This window comes from Leopardus geoffroyi, chromosome B2 (assembly GCF_018350155.1).
Source record: "Leopardus geoffroyi isolate Oge1 chromosome B2, O.geoffroyi_Oge1_pat1.0, whole genome shotgun sequence".
Taxonomy (NCBI): Eukaryota; Metazoa; Chordata; class Mammalia; order Carnivora; family Felidae; genus Leopardus; species Leopardus geoffroyi.
The window spans coordinates 71,825,813-71,847,763 of NC_059332.1; the positions used below are offsets into that span (position 1 = coordinate 71,825,813).

The 21,951-nt window shown below is 41.1% G+C and overlaps 1 protein-coding gene and 1 long non-coding RNA gene across 2 annotated transcripts in view; one reads left to right on the forward strand and one right to left on the reverse strand.

Moving 5' to 3' along the window:
* Positions 1-21,951, forward strand: part of SH3BGRL2 (SH3 domain binding glutamate rich protein like 2) — a gene marked incomplete at its 5' end in the record, with an annotated part of 57,701 nt that overhangs the window by 8,578 nt on the left and 27,172 nt on the right. The gene's annotated exons all lie outside the window — the stretch shown is intronic.
* LOC123608646 lies at positions 1,241-20,849 on the reverse strand. Its single transcript, XR_006717357.1, has 5 exons — positions 19,263-20,849; positions 13,531-13,600; positions 8,401-8,514; positions 3,450-3,738; positions 1,241-1,774 (listed from the first exon to the last, which is right to left on the reverse strand). It is a non-coding gene; the product is annotated as an uncharacterized LOC123608646 (long non-coding RNA).

Here is a 21,951-nt window from a genome sequence, read left to right on the forward strand (position 1 = left end):
CAGCAGACCAATCCTATATAAAAAACAAAACAAAGCAAAACAAAACAAAACAAAAAAAACCCCTAAAGCAACACAACCAATGTAGCTTTTGAGCTTTTTTTGAGTTTGTTTTCTTTTTGGAGTTACACAAGGAGTGGGAGTATGGTCTTCATTCATGGCATTCCTATGTGATTTGAAGCTTACTAGTTCTCTTCTTTCCTAATTATATTCGTTATGATAGTTCCTTGAATGGGAATTGGCCACTCCATCAGCCTGGGTCCCCAGCTGACAGAAGTTTTGGGTTGTGCTGACCTTTTATGGTAAATAAACTACTTACTAGTCAAAGTAACTATTTGGATTGAATATTTGCTGATTTATTTAATTCTGGAGTTAGTTAGCTAATATTCAAGCCAAGCACCTCCTTCTGCCCCATCCAAGGATTAGCTATCATTGGGAGTCAGTATAGTTTCATGGGTAAGGCAGGGGCTTAATAAAAAAACTTTTTAATTAATATAATAAAATAAAAAAATTTTAAATTATAACCTTGAATCTTTAATCATCAAATAATTATATATAGTACATAGTACCTACTAAGTCAAGGATGCATGCTGCTATAATTTTAGAGTATTTACTTATTTTTAATTCTTATTTTTTTATTATTTTTAATTTACATCCAAGTTAGTTAACATATAGTATAATAGTGATTTCAGGAATAGAATTTAATGATTCATCACTTACATATAACACCCAGTGCTCATCCCAACAAGTGTCCTCCTTAATGCCCCTTACCCATTTAGCCCATCCCCCTACCCAACATCCCACCAACAACCCTCAATTTGTTCTCTGTCTTTAGTAAGAGTTTCTTATGGTTTGTCTCCCTCCCTGTTTTTATATTATTTTTCTTCCCTTCCTTTTATGTTCATGTGTTTTGTATCTTAAATTCCACATTTGAGTGAAATCATATTTGTCTTTCTCTGACTGGCTTATTTCACGTAGCATAATACATTGCAATTCCATCCACGTTGTTGCAAATGGCAAGATTTCATTCTTTTTAATCGCTGGTAATATTCCATTGATATATATCACATCTTCTTTATCCATTCATTAGTCAGTAGACATTTGGGCTCTTTACGTACTTTGGCTATTGTCAATAGCACTGCTATAAACATTGGGGTGCATGTGCCTGCCCCTTTGAAATAGCACTCCTGTATCCCAGTAGTGCAATTGCTGGGTCGTAGGACAGTTCTATGTTTAATTTTTTGAGGAACCTCCATACTGTTTTCCAGAGTGGCTCCACCAGTTTGCATTTCCATAATTTTAGAGTTTTTAGTAAATTTAAATATAAAAGAGTTATAATTTGAGGTCATTCCCCAAACAAATCACCCTATTAGAGTTCTTCTGTAATTTTTGAACATTTTATAGGTGCATGGCAGGTTGTGCATAAGTCACTAGAACATATTTATTCATTGCCTACAGAGTGCTTACTACTGTGCAGTTGGTCACTATTCTTTGCTGTACCTAATACATGAATATAGAGTCCTGGTTTGACTTAAGTCTTCCTATACTTAGCAAGTAGATCTTATCTCAACTGACAGCTTTGACTGATGGATGGTGGCTGCCTGGAGAGCTGGGAGAGGGGTTTTGGAGCTTTGTCTGGGATCAGCTGGAAAACAGTGTGATTGATTGTTGATGTCTGATCTGGCACCAGAGGAGGGAGGACCAGGGCTTATGCCACGTATTTGCCAGTGCTATCTTCGGCTCTTCCATGCATAAATGAATGGAGAGTGTTTTGAGTCTGTGAGTAAAAGGGAAAAGAAATATGAGGCACCAAGTTGAATTGATGGATAGATGATATTCTCTGCAAACATCTCACCCCAAATCTAGGGGGAGGGTGGTAGAGAAGGGCCAGGATCTCTCTGTTTAATAAAAGTGAAGACAGTGATTATCATGACTGTGAAATTGAACACTGAATCTTGATGCTAGTGAAATGTTTGTGGGGAGCTTCCCTCTGTGGCAGATGGTCAGGTAGGTGGCGGTAAAAGAGGTGGGGGGGGGGGGTTGTGAGAAAAGTTGGTGGAGACAGAAAAGGAGAAAGACACTGGATAGGTGGACCCTCAGATATGCCTGTCCACCTTGCTGAGCCTTGGAGCACTGGAAGGTCAGGTGAACAAGTTAGTGTTCACCTGTGCCCAGAATGTGGTAGGATTTTTCCTACAGGTTATTTAATCCTTATAATGGCCCTACAAACTGTGTTTATTATACCCATTTTTCAGCTGAGAATATTGAGGGCGATTAACATGCCTAGGATCCTTTGGTTCAGTGATTCCAGATTTGAACCCCTCCCTGTCATAAGAATTTTTGTCCAGTACTTTTATCCCACATTACCCACAAGAAAAGCCCTTGCTTGGAGGCCACTGAGAACCTGTGCCTTGGATACCCAGAAACAGGCTAGGATAACAGTGCGTAAGCTCAAGCTAAAGAAAAGGGAAAGGGCAGGACTGCTAAGGAGCAGTTCCAGGGGTACCCACTCAGCTGTTGAGCAGGTAAATGTAGCCATAGTGTCCTCGGCACATGAAAGCAATGGTTTTGCTTCTGCAGAGACTGATAAAAGCTGTAAGGAATATAGGGGCGCCTGGGTGGCTCAGTCAGTTGGGCGTCCGACTTCGGCTCAGGTCATGATCTCACCGTCCATGGGTTCAAGCCCCACATCGGGCTCTGTGCAGACAGCTCGGAGCCTGGAGCCTGCTTCGGATTCTGTGTCTCCCTCTCTCTCTGCCCCTCCCCCGCTCAAGCCCTGTCTCTGTCTCTCTCAAAAATAAATAAATATTAAAAAAAAAAAAGATATAAGGAATATGGTTGGAATGGAAAGCTAATATTTCATAATTAAAAATTTTTTTGAATGTTTATGTATTTTTGAGAGAGAGAGAGAGACAGAGCATGAGCGGGGGAGGGGTAGAGAGAGAGGGAAACACCAGAATCCGAAGCAGGGTCCAGGGTCTGAGCTGTTCAGCACAGAGCTCGACACGGAGCTTGAACTCACAAGCCGTGAGATCATGACCTGAGCCGAAGTCGGACGCTCAACCGACTGAGCCACCCAGGCACCCCCAGAATAACTTTAATAGTAACAAGAACAACAACTACCATTCACACCATGTGCAGGAAGTACTCAAGGCTTTAGGTTTGTTAATTTGTATTCCTCAAAGTAACTTGGCATGGTAGCCATTCATATTCATCCCCTCGCCCCCTTCACTCTCACTAGTAGAATAGGAAACTGAAGCTCAGAAATTTCAAATAACTTGCCTTGTCATAGAATCCAGAAAGTCCAGACACTAGATTTGTGCCATCCATTTTCCTAGTGGTCATGTCCCAGAGGAAGGAGTCAGAGGTTAAAGAGAAATTGGAACAGACAGTGCTCCGAAGACACAGTTGAATATTTCACTGAATGTTCTGAAACCAAATGCATGATTTACCTCAAATGCAGCTCTCTTGCTTTGTGTGATTGAGTTGAGCTGACTTGATTTGTTGAGCTGGAGGGAGCAGGATGAGTGGGAAGGTAATGAGCTGATGTGGGAGAAGGAAAGGTTGGCCGGGATGGGGTCGAGGGCAGAGGTATTTAATCTCTTGGGACCTTTTGGGCAATATGAGATCTACTGGGACAAATGGTGGTGGTACAAGTGTGTGCTCTCATTCTTCCTGCTTGGGATTCTCGGTTCTTGGGAGACATTTTCTCCACGGGCTGATCATTCCTTGTTTTCTTCCCTGTAAATAATTGGGTGGAAAGAGTTTATTAGTATATTGCAGCCTATGGTCGGAATTCAAGGCAAAGAGTGGGTAGAAAGCAGGAGGCCAAAGGCAGGGCTGTTGGTGGTTATAGGGGAGGGAAGGAAGGCCTGTGGGGATGCAGTCACCATGCATGGGAAGGCAGGAGGGGCCCACGGGAGTGGGAGTACATTCATACTCCTCATCTGCCCAGTTTAATAATTCTAATCTTTGTGCTTTGCTTATTGTCAGCCATCCCTCTTTTTAAGACAGATTCTGTACATGCAGTTTACTGAGGGAACCTCATAAGCATAGTTGGTAGAAGAAATTTGTGTAATACAAGCAAGATGATAAGTGGTAAGAATGTGAATTTTAGAAGTAGAAAGACCTGGGTTCAGATAATGGCTCCTAAGTGGCAAAGTGGCTTAGCAGGTCTTTTAACTTCTCTGGATCTCAGTATCCCCCACTTGTAAAGTTGTTGGAGCTTAATGATGAGGCAGCCATAAATAATATTATGGATTTCATTTACATTTAAGTCTATAGTAATTCTCTGGTCTTTTGTGAGTCTTCAACTCTGAATAAGCTATTAAGATTTAATTAAGGAAAAAGATTATTGTTATAGTTAGACAATAGGTTCTGAGTTAGATGGAACACATCTGTAGGAAGACCTGAAACTGACATTGTTTTTTAGGGTTAGTGTAGGCTAGAGGTCACAGTCTAGTTGCAGAGGCTAGAACCCCTTCTTTTTTGAGTTAACACAGTATTTTAAAGTGGTTTTGAGCCAAAGATTTTAAATACTGGGTGATGTCTTTCTTCCACATACACAATCTAGAATTCCTACTCTTCTTGAGACATCTGAAGATTTCTTCACCCATTGCCTCACTCCATCATGGCATGGACCATCAAAGTTGCCCCTTCATCATGACGTGCCCTTGGGGTTCTCCACACCCCCTACCATTCTCCCTGTCTTCCCAACTCTGAGCCATTTGTTATTGAGCTTGTGCTGTTCTTTCGCCTATAGTAGGAAGTATTTTTTGGCATGTATGTTTATCAAAAGTGGGAAACCACAAGATTATATTGAGAGGGTTATTTGTTTCATGAAGAATGGAAGTCAGTGAAAGGTTTTTGTTTTTTTTTTACTTTTTTTTTTATTTTGTGGAAAAAAGGAAATAATAGTCCTAAATGGTTATTTTGTGCTTGTTGACTTTATTCCTTTATGTTGACTACCTGACTACTGTGGCATTTGAATGTTTGACTCTATGGAACCTAATTATTCCAGGAAGTAAAAAGTGTCTATTTCCTGTCTGTACTTGGTGATGACCTCTCAGTCACTCTAATCTCAGAACTGCTGCTTGAAGTCATTAAACTCTAGGACAGAACTTCCTGAAAAAGCTTAAAAATGAAGTTGATCACACCCTATGCCAGGTTTTATCACCAGTGTCCCTGTTGACATTTAGGACTAGGTAATTATTGTGGGGTCATCCTGTGCCTTGCAGACACAGAACAGCATGCCTGGTCTCTACCTGCTGGGTGCTAGGAGTATCCTCTATCTGCAGTTGTGACAATGAAAAATGTCTCCATGTATTCCCAAATATCTCCTGGGGGCAAAATCATACCTGGTTGAGAACCTCTGCTCTAATCTATAGTAGCAGAGAGGAAATGGTTACAAAGAGAAGACTCACATTGCTTTAAAACTAGAAGGAACTGAAGAGGTCATTTCATTCATCTTTCTCTTCTGATGTGGTATGAGCCATTAAATTACTTGTTCAAGTCTCCACTGCTTGTCCTAATATTTCTAGAACAGTGCAACATGGACCTAGAATACTACACTGGGAGTTGGGAGACTGAATCTGGTTCTGGTGATGGCATGTTTGTTTGTTTGTTTTATATAGTTGTGTGTGTTTTTGTTTTTGTTTTTTGTTTTTTTGTTTTTGTAAGCTCTGTGTCCAACATGGAGCTTGAACTCACAAACCCGAGGTCAAGAATCACATGCTCTACCGACGGAGCCAGCCAGGCTTCTTTTTTTTTTTTTTTTTTTTTTCTTTTTTTCTTTTTTTACCCCCCCAGTGATGCCATTTAATCAGCTTTGTGTTTTTAGACAAGAAACTTAGCTTCTCTGGGCTTCAGGTTTCTCATCAGGCTGTTATTGTTGTTTTTAATTGAGATATAATTCACATACCATAAAATTCACCCTTTTCAATTCTACGTTTCAGTGGGTTTTAGTATATTTCCTATGTTATCACCACTGTCTAATTCCAGAACCTTTCCTCACCCCAGAAAGAAACCCATGACCATTAGCAGTCACTCCATTCCTTCCTTCCCCCAGCCCCTGGCAGCTGCTAATCTCCTTTCTGTCTCTGTGGATTTTCTCATTATGGAAATTTATATAAATGGAATCTCACAATATGTTGCCTTTTATGCCTAGCTTCTTTCACTTAATGTTTTCAAAGTCCATGTATGTCATACTATGTATCAATACTTCATTTCCTTTTATGGCTGAATAATATTCCATTGTCTGAATATACCACATTTTGTTCATTCATTCATCAGTTGATGGACATTTGGGTTGTTTCCACTTTTGGCCTATTATGAATAATGCTGCTGTGAACATTTGTGTAATCATGTTTTTAATTCTGTTGGACATATACCTAGGAGAAGAATTGGTGGTTCATATGGTAACTCTGTTTAACCTTGTGAGGAATTGCAAAGCTGTTTTCCCAAGTGGCTATTCATCTTGTATTCCTACTAGCAATGTATGAGGGTTCCAGTTTCTCTGCATCCTCACCGACACTTGTTATTGTCTGCATTTTTTATTATAACCATTTTAGTGGGTGTGTGGTGTTATCTCAGTGTGGTTTTGATTTGCATCTCTCTAATAACTAATGTTGATACTTATTAAGAACTGGTTTAGATCCTTCTGTTGACCTCTTCTAGCTTTGAATTTTTAATTTTTTTCTTGTATTCCACATATGAACCAATATGAATAATACAGAATTGAGCCTTTAAGGATATATATTTTAGAAATTAATTTGGTTAATCAGTTCCCATATATTTATGAGTACCTTATATTGCACAAGTGTTTGATCATATTCAGGATGCAGAATGAGTATATGGCATGGTCCTTTCCCATCCCAGATAACAACTAATCTGACTGGGGAGATAAGATGAACGTGGAAAACAGAGGCAATACAGAATCATATGGAATATAATGCTGAAATTATCTATCTTGTAGGTAAGTCTCAAGGGCAGGTATATTTATTTGGATGAGGACAAAGAAAGTCATATCAGTGCTAGACAGAAAAATAGCATCTTCTTTTGAGTTGGGAAGGTGGCTGTTTTTAAGATTCTAGAAAATTTCACTTAAATAAAAAGAAATAAAATTCATTTATTTTTATTCACTAAAATTTCACTTAAATAAAGTGGAAAACTAAGTTTTTTTCCCCTAAAATATTTTGTATAAGCTTGTGAACTGGAATAGATGTTACCCTCTCTGTTCTTTTTTGTCAAAAGAGTGAATTTGATTTGTATATCTGTGCTGCCCTTTGTTTTAGACTAGACGACTCCTTTTCCACCTGTATGTATTTTCTATAGTGTGAGATCAAGACAAACGGAAGCACTGTACTTAATTCCACAGAACTGTTTTATTAGCAAGCTTGGTTTTAAGAAATAATTAACAGGGGTGAGATGATTAATAATTCACTTTTTGAATTCCTTTTCCATTAAAGGGGAGAAATAGGCTTCATCCTTTTAACAAGATTAAGTCTGTGTGTTAGGTGCAGAGAGCTTCTAAAAATCTTCTTGCCTCCTTTCAGCTTACAGCTTCAAGGCTTAGCTTTTTGGCCTGGCATTTTGGGCCCTCTGTGATGTGATTCTCACCTACCTTTGCAGCATTTTCTCTCTCTGTTCCTTTGACTACTATATAAATACACTAGGCTTTTTTACCTTCTGCCTTCTGTGCCTTTTTTCATAACATTTGCTCTGCCTGTGCTCACCCTGCATTGTGACCAGATCCCCCTCCTTTCTTTGAAGCCCTCCCATTTCCCGGTGAAGTCTTCCCCTGGCCTCCCTTTCTCCTCCCTCCAGTTTGGCTGTAGAAGCAGCCCTCCACGGTGCAGCCTGTGGAACTGCTGTCCTGGGGCCTCAACACGTTCCCACCCTTGGTTAGAATTATCTTGTACCCAGGTTCTTTGAACTACAAGTTCTAAGTTCTTGGAGGTCAGGGCTGTTCTATTCATCTTTTTATACCTCAATGGTTTCCTATTAGAAAACTTGGCATGTAGCATTTATTGAATGAATGAAAAAGAAATATTGTTTCTGTAGCTTCTGCATCAAATATCAAGCTTTTCAAGAGTTCAGGACCATGTGGGAGTGGGATTGGTATGGAACATGTACTTGGAAGTCTGCTTTGGAAAACAAAAGGCCGTGAGGGACAGGATTTATAGGTTTTCTTCCACTCTCCCAAAGTAGAGCATTCCTATGAAACTTTTCATAAGCTGAAATGGCATACAGCGAAGAAGCAATTAATTAATTACCATTAAGTTATGTGAAAAAACTTTGAGTGTTCCCAAACCCTAAAAAGTAGCCTCTCTTAGGCTTTTTTGATACGACACATCTTGCTAACAGATGCACAAAATAAAGAGAGATTAAAGCACAGATGCTCACGATTCAAAGCTGTGGCGGCCTGATGCTGAGCTGCTGAGTGTATGTAGTTCCGGGGAAGGAGCTTGGGGGTGCTGGTCTCGCTGCTGGGGTGCCTTCTGCTTCTGTAAAGGCTTCCTGCAAAACAACTGCTGAATGCTGTTTTCGCCGTTTGCCTTTTTCATAAAGGTGAAAATCGTCTTTGGATTCCTTTCAGTTAGTGAAAAGAGGTACTAATGTAGGTCTTTCATAGAAGTGAAGTGGCATAGTGTGAACTTTCAAAAACTGGGGATACCTGTATTTCACTGCTTCTTAAATATGTGGCATGAAGAATCGATGTTATTAGAGATAATTTTATTATAGTATTACTTCCCTTATGCACGTATCAGAATTCTAGAACCCCCATGTGGAATGAAGCTGGAGCCCTGGCAGGAAGCAGAGGGGCCTCTTCCACATACTCTGGGGCTGGGGCTGGGCTGTGGGCCCGGGGGTCTGCCCTTCAGAGCCTCACCTCAGACAACTGAGTGACAGAGGCCACAGCAGTGTTCTCAGCTCCATTGACGAGTCACCAAGGGAAGCTCTGAGAAGTGACAGCTGCCTCCTGGAGGCAGAACTGGAGAATTCCAGAAGCACAGTTGCAGGCTCTAGTTGGTATAGAGTAAAATAACAGACTTTTACACATAAGTGGGCCCTGAGAATGTCAGTACACCACATCAAAGTACGAAAAATGGATTATAATGATGATTCTTCATCCAGAACAGATTAAATCAGGTTTGGCATGTTTTGCTTTGATGTATTCTGCTAAACAATGCAGGAACCCATGTGGTGCCTTTTAGAAAGATTTCTAAACTAAAAATAGTTTAAAATAAAGTCAAAATAAATTTGTGTTTGAAGGGATGAGCTTTCAATTATCCAGAAAACCACAGTCTCTAATTCCAGGAGAAAGTAGCTTATTTGTTCCTACCTCTGTCCCCTTGTTGCCCCTATCTTTTGCCTTCCATTTCCTTTCTCTCTACCTTCCCATAGAATACCCACCTGGAGGCTCCTTCCCCCTATCATCCTAGGAGCCATTTAATTTATAGTCCTTCTTTTTATTGTTGATTATTTATTTTATTTTTTAAGTCTTTTTAAATTTGTTTTTTTAATGTTTATCTGAGAGAGAACACGCATGCGTGAACAAGTGGGGGAGGGGCAGAGAGAGAGGGAGACAGAGAGTCCGACACAGGCTCCAGGCTCTGAGCTGTCAGCACAGAGCCGGACGCAGGGCTCCAACTCACGAACTGTGAGATCATGACCTGAGCTGAAGTTGGACGCTGAACCGACTGAGCCACCCAGGCGCCCCGTATATTCCTTCTTTTCAGATTTCTGATACTGGGCTTTTGTTCTGTGCATACGTATCCCTGAGCTTCATGGCCTTGCCCCCTACATTTCCCACATAGTACTGCCCTGGCTCCTTAGGCACCCCTTCATGACTGCCAGTTTCGTATGAAAGTTAGTTATTAACAAGTCCTATCTTCCTCCACTCCCCCCTCCCCCATTAGACTATGCACTGCAGCAAATTAGAGACCTGGTTTTGTCACCTATATTCCTTTAGTTCCTAGGGCAGCCTAGCACATTGCAAGGTCTCCACAAGGTCTCATAAACATCTGTGAGTAAACAAAGACTCTTTTACCTTTTAAGGAGACTTTGGTTTTTCTTTTTTCTGGCTCTCTGTGGATGGCGCGCTCCCTCTCTGTTTCTCCCCCACCCCCCCAGATTCTCTTTCTCTCTTATTCTCCTTTGTTAATTTCACCACTTACTCTCGTGAGTCAAGATGGAATGGAGAATTATATGGCTGAAGATACAGAGAAATTTGAGGTGGAAACACCACAATTTGGAAGTACTCTTTAAGACTTCATCTTACCTGATGCAGGACTTAGGGTCATCTGTGGGAAAGGTGCATGCCTGTGGAGATTTGAGAAAGCTATAAGAGCTCCCAGTGGCAGTTGTGTGGGACTGAAACTGAATCAAATGTGTGGCTGAAGCTAGATGGTTGGAGTTTTTAGCAGAAATGGCACATAGCTTTCCTCGGTAGCCCAAAGAAGGAGGATTGAGCTGATGACATGGTCAACCCAACATAGGACAGGTGCACAGAATGTAGGTAAGAGCATCCAGACTTTCTCATAGAGGTATGAGTTTGTGCCTACAAAGGAAATGTGGACTAATTATATGATGCCTTTATAAAATGTAATTGTGAAAACGATCGGGTGTCCCCCAAATTGCTTTTCAAACCTAAGTGGCAGTAGTTTCTCCATCATCTCTTAGGATCACTTTCTACACAATTGAGGATTAACTGATGTGGAAACAAGAATAACATATTCAAAAACACAGTGTGGGGGCACCTGGGTGGCTCAGTCGGTTACGCGTCTGACTTCAGGTCATGATCTCGTGGTTCATGAGTTCGAGCCCCACATTAGGCTCTGTGCTGACAGCTCAGAGCCTGGAGCCTGCTTCTGATTCTGTGTCTCCCTCTTTCTCTGCCCCTCCCCTACTTGTGCGTGCACGCTCTCTCTCTCTCTCAAAAATAAATAAAAACATTAAAAAAAACAACAACACAGTGTGTATGGAGTAGTATCTCCTGCCATCGATAACAGCTTGGCTTTTGGCTGAAGGCCGGTGATTCTTGCCTGTGGAAAATACTGTCCTCAGCAGGATTTCCTCCTTACTACAGAGGATTTTGACTATTATAGCAAGTTTTGCTAGACTAGCTCTTCTATGTAGTATCCTCTAATTAATAGGCACGTGTAGGAGCAATTGTGTGTAATTTTCATAGTCTTATAAAATAGTGGCATTCTGAATTCATATTTTATACTTGACTGACTTTTTTCTTTAAGGAACTAAACATGTAATCTTGATAGAGAATGTAAAAACAATAAAATCAAACCAACCACATCTTTCATTCCATTTGATAATGTTTTATTATGGCCTCACCTTGCTAAGTAATACAAGTTTTTTTTTTTCTAATTTTTTAATGTGTATTTATTTTTGACAGACAGACAAAGACAGCATGAGACAGGGAGGGGTAGAGAAAGAGACGGAGATGCAGAATCCGAAGCAGGCTCCAGGCTTTGAACTGTCACACAGACAGGGAGCCCAGTGTAGGGCTCGAACCCACAAACCGCGAGATCATGACCTGAGCCAAAGTCGGACGCTTAACCGACTGATCCACCCAGGAGCCCCCACAATCTGTTTTGACAAGCGCTCCAGGTGATCTAGATGTACCTATGGGTCGAGAGCCATTGCTGCAGGGGGAGGGAGGAGGGGCATGAGGCCAGAGAGGTGGGCCTTGTGGGCCTGGGCATGGAAGTTTCCTTTCATCTCAAGGTTAATGGGAAGTTACTGAGAGGTTTTTAAACAGAGATATAAAACCATTAGGTTTATACTTTAATAAAAATACTAGCTTCTTTGCGAAAAGCGGTTTGGCTAAGGAAATCTGGCTACGAGAAGACACAGGAAGCTGTAGATGAGAGACGATGACTTGGTATGAGCTAGTAGGAGTGAAAATGGAGAAGCGTGGATGGGTTCAAGAAAAAATTTGAAAGAAGGAAGGCCATGACTTGATTAATTGCATCATCAGGGAGAATCAAAGATGAAGTCCAGGTTTCTGTGTTGGGCAGGTAAGTGGGCAGTGGTACCATCACTAAGATCTTCTGAATTTTCTGGTTTTCTGAAATGTGAGTAAATCTTAAGCACCCAGTCCTCCCCTTAGAATCTGTTCTTTCCCACAAGCCCCAGAGACAACATATCAGATGATATTTGAGTATATGCTATGTGGATAGTTCTCTTGGGAGATGTGCTACACACAGCTAATACCGTAAGTGACATCAATATGTGTTAATATGTGTGTAGCTCTACAAAAAGTATAAAATGTCTGAGAAGGTAAAAAATAAAGATGTAAGCAAGGTGTTTGGACTCAGATGTGTGTAGAAGTCTTGCCAAACAAGGTCAACTTGCCTAATTTAGGGAAAAGAGATGGTAAGAGAAGAGATTACAGGCTGTATTCAGTTCTCAAAGGGTCTAGGGTGTGAGCTGAGGTTCTCTGGCTGGAAGGCATTATGTGTGATCCAGTATACTTCAAGATTCCAGGATTCTGAAGGTGAGAGGCCTGGAAATCTAAGAGTGTGACGCTGTGTAGCTGTCTTTCTACAGTGTTTATCAAGAGCCAATGAGGAATTCTAAAGTTCTGAAAAGATAGTGATAGGTGCTTGAGAAGAACACTCTTGTCTGCCTTTAGAAGGGTAGGAGTGGGTAGGACAGTAAAATTCTGGGAGACTCCCAGAATTTTACTGTCTGGCCAGCAGCAGAATAGGCCCTTTAGAAATGGGGAGAAATAGGAAAGATAGGAGGAGGAGTAGAATTTGAAGGACTTAGCAGCTGAAGGAAAGAAGGGAGGTGATGACTTCATGGTTAGTAGGAAACTGGAGGAAGGTCTGGCTGTTGGAGCTCCTGATGGAGCAGTCATAGAGAGGGAGGGGGGCTGGGAAAGATACTGGTTTAGTTTCTTAACATGAACAAGTAATCGTGTGGGATTAAACATGTAAGCATGGTTTTGAAAAATGAAACGACTAAGCCTAAGGTGGCAGATTTTACAGACTTATCTTTTAAATTTTAATTGAGTCCTAGTATTGTCCTACTCAGCCTATCTTTTAAAATTATGCCAAGAATTAGAAGCAAATAATATCTCACCAGCCCATGATCCGGAATGTGAAAGGAGTTGACTAAGCTATTCTGAAAATATTTGTTCCCAATCAGGAAATACGTACGGGTGACGTTTTCGTTAATGGTGGTTAGAGCCAAGTTCGTGGAAACAATTGTTCTGCCAGTGGCAGGGCAGTGGCAACCTCTCTCTCATCTGTTCTGAATTATTTCAACTGAAGGACAGTAGACCGTACACTCTGACACCCTTCCTAAGTTTCAGTTAGGGAACTAAATGAAGTGATTGGATTTAATTACACATGAACTTCTTGATCTTAATCTGTGATTCCAAAAGAGAGACAACTATGACTCACAATAAAAAGGTGTTTAAATTGACATTGACCACCAGTTTAAAAACAAATACACCGGTACTGACTTTAAGTCTGAGAGTATAGTGTGGGGACATCTGTCAGTTCTTACCTTGGCTGAAATCTCCTGTTCTCCCTGTTCCACTTTGTCATTTTAACTTTCCCATTCCTCCTCTCAGTTCCTGTATGCAGCAGAGATGGGAAAATCAAAAAGGTTACTCTTGTGAGCACACAACAATGAATAGCATCTATTTGTGGAACTCTGTTCTGCTCACCACAAGCCCCTGTGCAAGGGTCTCCTCTGTGCTCATCCCTCTCAGTCCGCTGTAGCCTGCTGCCCAGGCAAGGATGGGAGCATGTGCATGAACATGAACCTGTGTGGAAAATAAACCCTCAAAGAGCATGTTCTACTGGTGAGAAAGCATGTTCATATTTAAAGGGAAACCCATTCTTACTAAAATGTACAATCCTAAAGAGTGGATCGTCCATTTGAATCAAGTTTTATAGTTTGGATATTAACTTCCTGTAACTCACAGCTCACTTGCAAATGAGCTGAAGTAAGGCAGAGGCAGGCCTGGTACAGGCCTGACACCTCCTAGACCTTCAAAATATCCCTGCGGAATGAACACAAGTGAATCAAGGAACGAATGGAGAAAGAGAAGCCAGGTGGCTGTGGAGTTGTACTGGGTCCAGGTATCCCCAGTTGACTAGCAGAATATACTTGCTAAAGAACAGAATAGAGAATGAGGTTCGTGGCCCTAGAATAAAAGTTATAATAATAACTAAAACATGTACTGAGTTCTTTCGGTGGGCCGTGTACAACTCTGTGAGCATTATGCCATTTAATTTTCATCGCTATCCTCTGAGCTGAATTATGATCTGCATTTCACAGATGAGGAAACTAAGGCTTTGATAGAATAAGGAACTTGTCCAAGGTGATACCGATCCATCCATTTCTGTCTGTCCAGGACTAGCTCATGACTCAGAGCTAAGTGGCCCAAATGAGGATCAGGCCACTGCCCTTGGCATCTTTATCACAGTGTTCTAAGCATCATGAGCAAAGTCCCAGATGGACCAGGGCCCCTCACAGACCTCAGAGCCAAGCTTGCTTTGGCCATACTTACCACCCACCTTCTTTATTCTTTACACTGTCCCATTTTTAGTGCTACCCAGCTGAGCACAAGAGAGGCTCCCTTCATCTCGTTCAATAACAGAGTGTGTGGTTTTCATTTAGGTAGGTTATTTTTGTAATGACGTTAAGTTGTGGACTTGTATAGGCAGTTCTCCTGTCAGGATGAGTCATCAACAAAGTGGTGTTTTGTTGATAGAAACAGGAAAGTTCAGGGAAAAGGGTGGATTGGTGGGTTGACTTTGTGACAACATTGTTTTTGTTCTGTTTTAGCCATCAAGTTTGAGGTGATGGTGGGACATTTAAGCATACATTTCCAGAAAGGCTCTGGAACTGGGGGGGGATTGACTCTTGTGAAAGATGCCAATTTTGAAATGCAAGTTTTAGATATAGTTTAGATATATATTTCTAAGTCTTACAGGTGAGATTTGAAGTCATGGAAGTATGTGATGTCTTCAAGGGCAAAAGGACTAGTATGAAGAAAAAACAGATTATAAAGGATATTGCCCAGATGTTAAGATTTCTCTCCCTCGCCTGATTCAATTGTATATGCTTATATTCCTGTCTTTTCTGAGTCTAGATTTAGCACCATGTCTTATTTATGTTAACCCATAGAAAATATATTAGCAGTATAGTGTGCTGCCATATTTACAGTGAAGCTCAGGTTAGATTTTTACAATTTCTTTATCAGTCTGGTAACTTTCAAGAGTCAGACACTTAACCGACTGAGCCACCCAGGCGCCTCCCCCGCCAACGGTTTTTTTTAAGTGAAGTAGTCCGTAAAGTTTTTTGATCACATACCCCAATAATAATTTAAAAATTCTTCGAGGGGCATCTAGGTGGCTCAGTCAGTTGAGTGTCTGACTTTGGCTCAGGTCATGAACTTACGGTTCATGAGTTCAAGACCCACGATGGGCTGTGTGCTGACAGCTCAGAGCCTGGAGCCTGCTTCGGAATCTGTGTGTTTCTCTGTCCCTCCCCCACTTGCGCTCACTCGCTCTCGCTGTCGCTCTCTCCCTCTCAAAAATAAACATTAAAAAAAGTTTAAAAATTCTTTGAGTACATATCCCCATATGTGTGTATTTTAAATGCTGTGTATATGCTCCTATGCCAATAAAAGATGTAAATCATAAAATGTCCACAAAATAGCAATAAATGTCATGGGCACAGTTCAAACAATATTATTAATTTTATTTTTTAATGATAAAAAATTATTTTTCTCCCATCAGAAACAGTTTTTCTTACTGAGAACAACGTGAGCTAACAATCAATACTACAATTTGCAGGTCTGCTGTAACAGTTGTCATTGTTGAAAAGGTAACTACCCAAAAATACATAGATGCAGATGGAGGATGAGCACCATTATAATTAAAGAACAGCGGTAATCATTTTTCTGATTCCATTCATCGGTCATGCAAAAGTTGTTAATTTTTTTAAGTTTATTTATTTATTTTGAGAGAGAGAGAGAGAGAGCACAAACAGAGGAGGGGCAGAAAGAGAGAGGGAGAGAGGATCCCCAGCAGGCTCTGTGCTGATGCAGGGCTTGAACCCATGAACCATGAGATTGTGACCTGATCTGAAACTAAGAGTCAGATGTGTAACCGACAGAGCCACCCAGGTGCCCCAAGTTTTCTTTAATTAAAAAAAAAAAATCCTTGGAACACACTTAAATTTCCAATGGTAGGATAACGTTCTAAACATTAAAGTACTTAATAGAATGTATGCACGCAATAAGATAACTATGGAGATTATAAAAACAAAATATTTGTAATAAAACTGAAACATCCTACCCCAAATGTGTATGTTATTATGGCAACTATATAAAGTATATTTCTTTTTTTTTTTTTTTTTAATGTTTAGTTTTGAGAGAGAAAGAGAGCATGAGTGGAGGAGGGGCAGAGAGAGAGGGAGACACAGAATCCGAAGCAGGCTCCAGGCTCTGAGCTGTCAGTCAGCACAGGGCCCCACGTGGGGCTCAAACTCACGAGCTGTGAGATCATGACCTGAATCGAAGTTGGACACTCAACCTACTGAGCCACCCAGGCGCCCCTATGAAGTATATTTCTAAATGTTGTGTCCTTGGAAGGTACTATAAGAAATAATTACTTCAGGATGATGAGATTATGGTGTTTTTTTTTTTAAATAAAAAAATACTTATATTGCAAAGATGACTTACAAAAACAGGAAAAAGAAACTAATGCAAATTGGTTAAGAAAACAGCACGGAAAATGTTGACTGATTCAAAAGCAAATATGTTAAAGGTATTTATTCAAACTCAGTAATGTTTCTGTGTGTAATATAAACATACTGAGTGCCTGTTGAGTAGCATGGATTGTGCTAATGGTACGTAGGTGAAAAAGCACAAGTTTTTCCATCATTAAAATTTTATTGCTTTAAAATACAACATATAATACTGGTTGTTTCAAAATTTGTCCTGTGTTGCATAATCCATCTCTTTCTGACACTCAGATTCCTTAAAACTCCGGTTTCAATCTCTTGCTAGACAGCCTCTCGCACTGCTATCTTTGGCTTGGTAACCTGGTATTTGCTTTCTAGTAAGATAAACTGCAATAGACAGCAGACACACAGTACTTTATGTGTAACTTCCTGTTTAGTTAAACAGTGTTAGAATGTTGACGGTTAGCAGATGGCTTATTGGGGTTTATTCTACACCCTGCCCTACTCCCCAACAATGAAACCTTAGCGGTGAGCGTTCTCGTTAGGACTGTGTTCACCTGCAGGTAAGGGAGAACATGGCCAATGAGATCTCAAAAGAACGGAAGTTTTCTCTCTTTGTAATTCTGGAGGCTGATTTGTTCAGGGCTTGTGTTTCTAGCATTCTCTTGGCCTTTTCCTGATGCTTACTGGCTCATGGCGGAAAAGCTGCCAGCACGTCTCTAGCCCTCACACTGAGGTTCCAAGCAGAAAGGAGGTGGAAGGGCAGGGACAAAGGGCCTAACACCTGAATCCATATGCTTGAGCAGGAGAGCAAAGCCTTGACCAGAAGCTTTACCCAGCAGACTTTGGCTCACACCTCAGGGGCTAGATCTGGGTCACAGAGCTGCCCAGCTACAAGAGTGGCTGGGGGGCGCCTGGGTGGCTCAGTCGGTTGAGCGTCCAACTTCGGCTCAGGTCATGATCTCGTGGTCCATGAGTTCGAGTCCCGCGTCGGGCTCTGTGCTGACAGCTCAGAGCTTGGAGCCTGTTTCAGATTCTGTGTCTCCCTCTGGAACTTTGGCCTTCACAGAAAAGGGGTAACTGGTCCAGTGTCTGCCATAATACTTTCTGTCATTTGCATCCTCTTTATGACAATAGAATGCCTAGTGAGTCCAACAGTGAACTGTTAAAGAATTTGCCATGAAATTATGTATCTTTGAGATACTCTGCTTAATTGCTAGAAGTAGCAAGGGTCTTCTTACAAGGGAAAGGTCATCAGTCCTTTTCTCCCTCCATAGTAGAAACGGGTTGTCTAAGAGCCCTCCCTCTACTTCCCCTTAGTCCAGTCTCTCCATTGTAAGTTGTGTTGTTCTAAGAAAATTTTTACTTTTTGGTTTTCTTCCTCTGCCTTCGACTTTTTCCATGTGAGATACATAAAAGGTCCTAATGAGTCCTACATCTGCTGTAAGTCAGAAAAAAGAAAAATGTGTATTTGAAGTGTGAAAGTAAGTGAAATAAAGAACTGTTACATTGAATACCTAAAACCTTTGAAAGTACCCAAAAGTCATTTCATGTTTTTGGCAGAGGGCCCCATCTAGGGCCACGAAAGAAAAGCTCGTGTGTTTGAATGAATGGAACAATTGAGCAAGTGCCTGCGATTGCTTAGCTCTTTTTGTATCTGATCCTCCCAATGAACCTATGCAAAAAGATACTGGGTCCATTTCACAGATATGGCAACTAATGCTGAGAGAAGCTTTGTAATTTCTCCAAGGCTACCCAACAGATAGGGCCAGGGTGAAAACCCAGACAGTCTAACTCAAAAATACACACTCCCCTCTCGCCCCCAGTTTTCCTTGCTGTCATCCGCCTGTACTTCAGTTGTCTTTAAACTTGATTTACCACAATTAGTTGTCTTTAAACTTGATTTCCCACAATTGTGCACATTAAATCTCAATTAAAAAAACAACTATCTTATTCAAATTGATTATTTCTTGTTATTTGCTAGTGACTCTCAAGGTCCCAAGGTGCAGCAACAGCTGTGTATACCCCAGAATTCAAACATGACCAGGCATGCCTAGAAGCATATGGAAGGATTCTTCTGGAAGGGCTACTTAATTACATAAATTGTCAGCCATCTGGGAAAGAACTAATCCGACAAGAAGAGAGAGTGAAGGAGTGCAAGTTTACTTAAAAGTGCCACAGAGTAGGGGTAAATCTAACTGAAGTACAATGTAATTTATTTAGCCTGGCCGCAGATCCAGTCCCTAGGGATTCCTGGAGCCAGGAGGTTGCCAGTGAAAGAGCTACAAACATCTTCACTAAGATTTTCACGGGTCACTGAGTGTTCATGCCAGGTCAGCCAATTCAGCAGCACCAGCCCAGACAGTTTATCACCCAGGCGCCTGTGGGGGTAGGTTACCAAGGCGCGGGTACAGGCTTTGGGGTCCTCAGCAGGCCCAGGATTTGGAGTTGAAAGGGTAAAGGTTCATTGTCTTTGTTTGGGCTGCTGTAACAAAATTGATTGGGTAGCTTACAAGCAGCATAAATTTATTTCTTACAGTTCTGAAGGCTGGAAGTCCAAGATCAGGTTGCCAGCACAGTTGGGTTCTGGTGAAAGCCCTCTTCTGGTTGCAGACTGCGGATTCCTTGCTGTGTCCTCAATGGCAGAAAGTGGTAGGGATGTTCTCGGGTCTCTTTTATAAGGACACTAACCCCATTCATGAGGGTCCTGTCCTAGTAAACTAATCACCTTCCATAGCCCCCACCTTGTAATACTATCACCTTGGAGGTTAGGTTGCAACATACAAATTTTGAGGGGAACACATTCAGACCATTTATTGAAGCAGCTGGACCAAGATGGCTGCCTCGAAACTTGCTTCAGAGCTGCTGGAGATACTGGGGGAAGTGGGTGGGGGTGATAGAATCCTATCGTGGCAGTTGGAAGCAGAGTCAGGGAAATACTGACCTATTTGCTTAGCTCGCAATTGCCGTCAATTTGCAAATATATCAGCAGTTTAATTAAAACATTTGGGCCAAACAAAACACTACATTATGCACTTGCAATTTTTGAAATGAACTGACAACAGCATTTATTTAAATGTATAGTCACATACAACTTTCTTCTTCAATATCATTGTCAATGTTAAAGGAAAGCTTTTTCACATTCAGGGTCTACAGATTGTTCTGAATTATTTAGGCAATTTACAGTTACATGTAGCGTCCTAGAGACACTGCTTTTTAAAATCATACAGCTTTAGCATTAATTGAGAAATACTGGCATTTGATCTACATTCCTTTTTGGCTAAACTTCAGTTACATTTGTTCCTAAATTAAATTACCAACTCAGTTTGATCTCTTGAACATCACCTGGAAATCTTTGATGTCAGGGCTGGGGTGATAATTCTTTAATCATCCATTCAGTTAATATTTACTGAACGCCTCTTGGTTGCCAGTCTCTTGCTTACAGAAGTGACATTGTGGGGAGAGAGATGAGCATAAAATCAAGTACACAGATAAGTAAATAAAATTGTAATAGATTTAGACAGTAAAACTTCAGCTAAGGTGGTTGGAGAGGACTCTCCAAGGAGGTGATATGTAAGGTAAACGATGAGAGAACCAACATGGCTGAGTCAGGATGAAGCCTTCCTGTCACGCCAGCCCTTCCATGTGTGAAGTTCCTGTGTATTTGTTAACAACTATTTGGTGAGTGTTTGCTATATGCTAGACACCATCCTAGGCCCTGGAGGTACAGCAATGAACAAAACAGCAGACAACATCCCTCACCCCATGGAATTTATATTCTATTAGGGCAGGTAGAGAAGGAAATACTGAAAAGAAAGAAAACACTGAAAACACCACTAGTATATCAGATACTAAGTGCTATGGTGAAAAATGAAGCCTTGAAGGGAAGTAGGGAGTTGGAGAGGGGGTGTGTGTGTATGGAGTGCCACTGGTAAAAATGTAAAATCTGGTTGTCAGGGAAGGCCTCACTAAGGAATTGAACTTTGAGCCGGAAATGGAGATCTGTGGTCTAGCCCAGGGTTGGCACACTTTGTAAAGGACAGACTTTTTCTTTAGGCTTTGGGAACCATGAGGCCTCTGTTGCAGCACTCTACCGTGCCTTTGTCAGGGCCAAAGCAGCCACAGTTAGTATGGAAATGAGTGGGTGTGGCTATCTTCCGATACAGCTTTATCTATGGACACTGAAATTTGCATTTAATGTATTTTTTACATGTCATGTGATACTATTATTTTTATTTTCTTTTCAGCCACATTTAAAAGTATCCCACTTGGGGCCATGGTCCATACAAAACCTGTTGTGAGCTAGATTTAGCCCGTGGGCCATAGTTTGCCTTCCCATGATCTATCTAGCCTAAGAGATTTTGAAGCGCTTGTTCCCTTTAGTTGTTTTGGATGATGTGTAATGGTGTGTGTGTGTGAATAACGTAATAAAATCTAACTCTAATGCTTTTGTAGATATCTTCCTGTTTTGGGTCCAACGACTTCTTTTCTTTTTTCTTTTTTTTTCCTGTGGTTGTTTTATGAAGAAAATAATGAAAATTCATGTTTATTCAGTGACAAATATTCATTTCACTTAAATTTATGTCTTACAGCATTTATTTCTAGGCTCTGCTAGGCAGTAATAGCTTTTATTTTCAATCCATCATACTATAGTATTTCTGAAGACATTTTAAGTAGCAGTTAAGAATTTCTTCAGGTAGCATTGTGTTTGAGTGCAGGCTATAGAAAAACTTTGATCGAGTGGCTTAAGCAATTAAATGTTTATTTGTCTAATACAGAAAGGTTTAGAGTGGGCTGCGCAAGACTGGTGTGGCAGCTATAAAATATCAAGGACCCAAGCTCCTGTCTTTCTGCTTGACCATCCTTAGCATATGGCGTTTGTTTTCACATTTGCACAATGGTTTCTGCACCTCCAGGCACTACTTCTGCATTTCTGCAAGAGGAGAGAGGACAAATTGGGCTTTGTGGTTTTATTCATCAAGTAGAGCCTTCCCGAGAACATCTGCCTTCTGTCTCATTCTGTGTCATGACCCCTGGCTGCAGAGGAGTCTGGGTAAAACAAGTTTTTGTAGCAGAGCACATTGCTTTCCTAAACAATACCAGCCTTCTATTATTAAGAACGAGAGGGAGATTGGGGCGCCTGGGTGGCTCAGTTGGTTAAGCGCCTACTTCTGCTCAGGTCACGATCTCAGTTTGTGGGTTCGAGCCCCGCGTTGGGCTCTGTGC